This window comes from Nerophis lumbriciformis, linkage group LG03 (assembly GCF_033978685.3).
Source record: "Nerophis lumbriciformis linkage group LG03, RoL_Nlum_v2.1, whole genome shotgun sequence".
In the NCBI taxonomy this organism is placed as follows: domain Eukaryota; kingdom Metazoa; phylum Chordata; class Actinopteri; order Syngnathiformes; family Syngnathidae; genus Nerophis; species Nerophis lumbriciformis.
Window position 1 is genome coordinate 9,190,001 of NC_084550.2, and position 7,500 is coordinate 9,197,500.

The following is a 7,500-nucleotide window of genomic DNA, read 5'->3' on the forward strand; positions in this document are numbered from 1 at the left end:
CATGGCACCCCAAACCATCACTGATGGTGAAAACTTTACACTAGACTTCAGGCAACGTGGATCCTGTGCCTCTCCTGTCTTCCTCCAGACTCTGGGACCTCGATTTCCAAAGGAAATGCAAAATTTGCATGGTTGGGTGATGGTTTGGGGTGCCATGTCATCTGCTGGTGTCGGTCCACTCTGTTTCCTGAGATCCAGGGTCAACGCAGCCGTCTACCAGCAAGTTTTAGAGCACTTCATGCTTCCTGCTGCTGACCTGCTCTATGGAGATGGAGATTTCAAGTTCCAACAGGACTTGGCGCCTGCACACAGCGCAAAATCTACCCGTGCCTGGTTTACGGACCATGGTATTTCTGTTCTAAATTGGCCCGCCAACTCCCCTGACCTTAGCCCCATAGAAAATCTGTGGGGTATTGTGAAAAGGAAGATGCAGAATGCCAGACCCAAAAACGCAGAAGAGTTGAAGGCCACTATCAGAGCAACCTGGGCTCTCATAACACCTGAGCAGTGCCAGAAACTCATCGACTCCATGCCACGCCGCATTAACGCAGTAATTGAGGCAAAAGGAGCTCCAACCAAGTATTGAGTATTGTACATGCTCATATTTTTCATTTTCATACTTTTCAATTGGCCAACATTTCTAAAAATCCCTTTTTTGTATTAGCCTTAAGTAATATTCTAATTTTGTGACACACGGAATTTTGGATTTTCATTTGTTGCCACTTCAAATCATCAAAATTAAATGAAATAAACATTTGAATGCATCAGTCTGTGTGCAATGAATAAATATAATGTACAAGTTACACCTTTTGAATGCAATTACTGAAATAAATCAAGTTTTTCAAAATATTCTAATTTACTGGCTTTTACCTGTATAAAAGAAATGTGGACCCCGACTTACCATATATATATATACTCATTATTTATATACATATATACTCATTATTTATTTATTTATATATATATATATATATATATACTCATTATTTATATATTTATATATATATATATATATATATATATATATATATATATATATATATATATATATATATATATATTAGGGCTGCAGCTAACGATTATTTTTCTATCGATTAATCTATAGATTATTTTTTCGATTAATCGGTTAATCTATAGATTATATTTTTCGATTAATCTATAGATTATTTTTCCTTTTGCCGATTATTTTTTTTATTTAAAATGAAGAGGAAAAAATAAATGTAGGCCAGTTTTTTCAAAAGGCATGGCTTTTATTTACAAAAAAAAAAGTATGGCCACTCAGTCAACATTGACAACAACATGACAAAATATTCTGTAACAATGTAAACATTTAAAACTTTTAAAATTTTACAAAATTAAAAGTAGCTTATTTGCTTTTTAATGTGCAAATATAAAAGTAAACATCCAGTGCAAATCTTAATATTCTGGAATAGTATAAGCATTTAAAAAGTAAAAGTATTGCTTATTTTGCTTTAAAATTTGCAAAAATAAAGATACACATCCAATACAAAAAAGTGCAAAACGGAAATATTCTGTAACAAGTGTAAACATTTCAACAAAAGTAAAAGTATTGCTTATTTGCTAAAATGTGCAAAAATAAAGCTAAACATCCAATACAAAAAAGTGTACAGTGTAAACATTTCAACAAAAGTAAAAGTATTGCTTATTTTGCTTAATAACACAACAATGATAGTATGATTAAAGTGAAAGTTAATTGTTGGTTTGTACATAGTATATGTAACTGTTAATGTTGTAAAAGGTATTTGCACAACTAATTAACGTTAGCGTTTGTGACACGTCTTGTGCCGTGGGGTTCTTTCAGGACCGACAGACTGAACGCCAGACGGCTTTGCCAGGTTTACAATCTTTTAATTTTACACAAAGTCTTTTCTCTTCCAACTCTTTTCTCTTTCTTTCCTCGCTTTTCAGCTCCTCTTCCTCGCTCGCTCGTCGTCCCCTGTCTCTTGCGGCGGCGCTCCCGGCGCGCCCCGCCTCGCCGCTCGCTCGCCGCCGCCGCCTCTCCACAGCGTTAAAGAGGAGCGCGTCTTTGTAAACACTGAACAGGCACGCCAAACGCGCCTCTCAGAGCAAACGGTGCTTTAGTTTATGAATTTACAATGCAGATATAAATGACACATTCATGTTTTTGTGTAATAATGACAACGTATGCGCACGCAGACGATTGACTTGTTGATGGTGATGGCAAGAACGCTGTCGGGGGTTTTCTTTTCAAATGTTCGTTCATAGCCGTTGTGCTGCTATGATAGGCCATTTCCGCTCGACACAGTGTGCATACAACAACATTATTAGGCCGTTTATTGAAATACTCCGACACTTTTGACGACTTTTGGCGTGCTTTTTCCCCTCGCTCAAATCGTCTCCTTTGCGCTCCGCCATGACAGTAGTGTGACGTAAATATGCGACGCGCCGACGCACAAAAACGGCGTCGACATATTTACGTAACCGATGACGCGTCGTTTCAGCCTTAATATATATATATACATATATATATATATATATATATATATATATATATATATATATATATATATATATATATATAATGAGTATATCCGTTCGGCCACCGTGTTCAATGGAGAAGTCTGATCTCCATAATGTGCAGGCAGCATACCCCTTCCACTTCGAGCTGTCCTGGATGAACTGAAATTATTTTTTCCAATCATTTTGGAACTTGCAAGCGTACTTCTTCTTCTTACTCGTCGTCGCCATGTCTCTTCTTCGTTCTTCTGCTTCGTCTCCGTTATGTTTTTGGACATTACTACTTGCCGTAGTTTTGAAGCAGCGCATGATGGGAATCCGGATGTTGTGGGTCAGTGTATTAACGTGCCGGCTGGAATAAACACACGCTGAGAAATAGCTCCATGCCTGCCTACTTTATGGGTTATAGATAAACCTATGGATAACGGAGACATATTTAATAGTCTCCTTTTCAGGTGAGAGAGGACGCTAAAGGCAGTGCCTTTAAGACACGCCCCCAATATTGTTGTCCGGGTGGAAATCGGGAGAAATTCTGGAGAATGGTTGCCCCGGGAGATTTTCGGGAGGGGCACTGAAATTTGGGAGTCTCCTGGGAAAATCGGGAAGGTTGGCAAGTATGAGTCTTAATCTCTTATACAAATTTTTTTGGACTCCGGTTGCACAAAATCCTTGAAATTGCCACAAATGTGCCAAGACTTAGGCCTACTGAGCCACGTTTATTTTTGTAAACACATTGCGGCACATGTGACGTCATGTTTTTTGATTGATTGAGACTTCTATTAGTAGATTGCACAGTACAGTACATATTCCGTACAATTGACCACTAAATGGTAACACCCGAATACGTTTTTCAACTTGTTTAAGTCGGGGTCCACGTTAATCAATTCATGGTAATTCATGTGCGCATGCAGGTCACTTCAGGTACCTAATACATCACATTAAAAATCACATCTTTTTTTTAATGTAACAAAAAACACAAATTGGGCATCATACCTTGCAGTGTGAACAGAGCCTCGGAGCGTTAATTGGAGCTTTTTACGATATATTAAAGGGGAACATTATCACACTTTCAGAAGGGTTAAAACCATTAAAATTCAGTTCCCAGTAACTTATTTTATTTTTCGAAGTTTTTTTTCAAAATTTTACCCATCACGCAATATCCCTAAAAAAAGCTTCAAAGTGCCTGATTTTAACCATCGTTATATACACCCGTCCATTTTCCTGTGACGTCACATAGTGATGCCAACACAAACAAACATGGCGCATAGAACAGCAAGCTATAGCGACATTAGCTCGGATTCAGACTCGGATTTCAGCGGCTTAAGCGATTCAACAGATTACGCATGTATTGAAACGGATGGTTGTAGTGTGGAGGCAGGTAGCGAAAACAAAATTGAGGAAGAAACTGAAGCTATTGAGCCATATCGGTTTGAACCGTATGCAAGCGAAACCAACGAAAACGACACGACAGCCAGCGACACGGGAGAAAGCGAGGACGAATTCGGCGATCGCCTTCTAACCAACGATTGGTATGTGTTTGTTTGGCATTAAAGGAAACTAACAACTATGAACTAGGTTTAAAGCATATGAAATACATTTGGCAACAACATGCACTTTGAGAGTGCAGACAGCCCAGTTTTCATCAATTAATATATTCTGTAGACATACCCTCATCCGCGCTCTTTTCCTGAAAGCTGATCTGTCCAGTTTTGGAGTTGATGTCAGCAGGCCAGGGAAGCTAGGGTCGATATTCTTCTCTTGATCATCTTCGGTGGCATAAGGGACGGTGTGAGCCAAGACATCCAGGGGGTTTAGCTCGCTCGTCTGCGGGAACAAACTGCCGCCATTGCTTGCCGTGCTAGCGAGGTCCTTTGTCCCCGAATTGCTCACACACTCCGGCAGATTCAATGGGGGTCTGGCGGCAGATTTCTTTGACTTTATCGTTGGAAATGCATCTGCTTTGAGTGTCGCAGGATATCCACACATTCTTGCCATCTCTGTCGTAGCATAGCTTTCGTCGGTAAAGTGTGCGGAACAAACGTCCAATTTCTTGCCACTTTCGCATCTTTGGGCCACTGGTGCAACTCGAATCCGTCCCTGTTCGTGTTGTTACACCCTCCGACAACACACCGACGAGGCATGATGTCTCCAAGGTACGGAAAAAAAACGGAAAATAACAGAGCTGATTTGACTCGTTGTGACGTCATCGCTCCGAGAGCGAATAATAGAAAGGCGTTTAATTCGCCAAAATTCACCCATTTAGAGTTCGGACTTCGGTTAAAAAAATATATGGTCTTTTTTTCTGCAACATCAAGGTATATATTGACGCTTACATAGGTCTGGTGATAATGTTCCCCTTTAAAATAAATGGTCAACATAGCCATTCGTGCTCATTAGAACTTCCTGAAATGCTTTCAACTCCTCCACATTCGGCAGTTTGGTCCCTCAGAATGAAACTTGTCTCTAAGCTGAGCTCCAACTTGGGGAGGGCAAAATAAAACATGCAGAGCTGACATAAACGAGGCATGAAAGGCAGCGATGCCTTCACCGTCTCCCCCAGAACGGCGGACAAGTGGATCAAATATAAATGCTAATGTATGCAAATTGTAATCATACACCAGTGGTTTTAAGTAGACGCGCTTATCTTGATGACACCATTGTTTTTGAGGCTGACGGACACCTCGGCAGCAGACGTACGTACTGTCGGAGCGTACGACTAATAACTGTCTAAGTCTGTATTTCATGCTTTGTCTTTGTAGCCTCGTAGAGAAGACACCGAAATGCCACTCAATTGAGTTATTAAATCAGCCTTCAATCAATTCCCCTGCTTCATTCTCTCTCCAGCTATTTATTTTCACTTTCCTTCCTCCAGTTGAGCCTTTATTTTTTTATATTTATTGACTCTCTGGGGACTCATTCTCTTCAAGCCCGCTCTTCTCTCGGCTTACCGAGTCTCGCCGACTCCTGAGTCTCCAGAGAACCTGGCAAATTGTTTCTGTGCATGAGAGCAGATAATCACTCTGCAGTCATTATGTCAGCTTCGCTCCTCTTTTCGCTGTCTGCTCAAGTTGTATCGACAAAACTGTTTTTTTTTTTCCCCTCTTCTTTTCTTGTGTTGCAGATGGACACTGTTCACGCAGAGGAAAATCACTCATGCTTGTCTGGAAATGATTCTCTTTGTGGTCTCTTTGTACAATGTCTGCTCCATCATTAGATGCTGTGGCGTCATGTTGTTGGAGAGTGAATGCAGACATGGCCAAAAGAACTGTACTTACAGCTTCAGATCGACTACTGATGTGATTGCATATCACAGAATATAGTGTCAAATGTATTTTTCTTTAATGCGTTCTTATTTTTAAATAAACTTATATAAAAGTCCGCTTACAGCGGCGCCAATTAGAGGTCCTCTATATCGCCCATAAAAGCCAAAAAAAAACATTCAAAAAGCACCAACAATACTCTATTTACATTTCGTGACTTGAATATCAACCAAGTACAAACCCCGTTTCCATATGAGTTGGGAAATTGTGTTGGATGTAAATATAAACGGAATACAATGATTTGCAAATCCTTTTCAACCCATATTCAATTGAATGCACTACAAAGACAAGATATTTGATATTCAAACTCATAAACTTTATTTTTTTTTTGCAAATAATAATTAACTTAGAATTTCATGGCTGCAACACGTGACAAAGTAGTTGGGAAAGGGCATGTTCACCACTGTTTTACATGGCCTTTCCTTTTAACAACACTCAGTAAACGTTTGGGAACTGAGGAGACACATTTTTTAAGCTTCTCAGGTGGAATTCTTTCCCATTCTTGCTTGATGTACAGCTTAAGTTGTTCAACAGTCCGGGGGTCTCCGTTGTGGTATTTTAGGCTTCATAATGCGCCACACATTTTCAATGGGAGACATGTCTGGACTACAGGCAGGCCAACCTAGTACCCGCACTCTTTTACTATGAAGCCACGTTGATGTAACACGTAGCTTGGCATTGTCTTGCTGAAATAAGCAGGGGCGTCCATGGTAACGTTGCTTGGATGGCAACATATGTTGCTCCAAAACCTGTATGTACCTTTCAGCATTAATGGCGCCTTCACAGATGTGTAAGTTACCCATGTCTTGGGCACTAATACACCCCCATACCATCACAGATGCTGGCTTTTCAACTTTGCGCCTATAACAATCCGGATGGTTCTTTTCCTCTTTGGTCCGGAGGACACGACGTCCACAGTTTCCAAAAACAATTTGAAATGTGGACTCGTCAGACCACAGAGCACTTTTCCACTTTGTATCAGTCCATCTTAGATGAGCTCAGGCCCAGCGAAGCCAACGGCGTTTCTGGGTGTTGTTGATAAATGGTTTTCGCCTTGCATAGGAGAGTTTTAACTTGCACTTACAGATGTAGCGACCAACTGTAGTTACTGACAGTGGGTTTCTGAAGTGTTCCTGAGCCCATGTGGTGATATCCTTTTTACACGGATGTTGCTGGTTGATGCAGTACAGCCTGAGGGACCGAAGGTCACAGGCTTAGCTGCTTACGTGCAGTGATTTCTCCAGATTCTCTGAACCCTTTGATGATATTACGGACCGTAGATGGTGAAATCCCTAAATTCCTTGCAATAGCTGGTTGAGAAAGGTTTTTCTTAAACTGTTCAACAATTTGCTCACGCATTTGTTGACAAAGTGGTGACCCTCGCCCCATCCTTGTTTGTGAATGACTGAGCATTTCATGGAATCTACTTTTATACCCAATCATGGCACCCACCTGTTCCCAATTAGCCTGTTCACCTGTGGGATGTTCCAAATAAGTGTTTGATGAGCATTCCTCAACTTTATCAGTATTTATTGCCACCTTTCCCAACTTCTTTGGCACGTGTTGCTGGCATCAAATTCTAAAGTTAATGATTATTTGCAAAAAAAAAAATGTTTATCAGTTTGAACATCAAATATGTTGTCTTTGTAGCATATTCAACTGAATATGGGTTGAAAATGAT

General features: G+C 40.3%; 1 protein-coding gene across 4 annotated transcripts in view; it reads left to right on the top strand.

Moving 5' to 3' along the window:
- The window catches only part of pcsk5b (proprotein convertase subtilisin/kexin type 5b), a 353,408-nt gene that overhangs the window by 76,366 nt on the left and 269,542 nt on the right, over window positions 1–7,500 (top strand). The window lies entirely within an intron of this gene.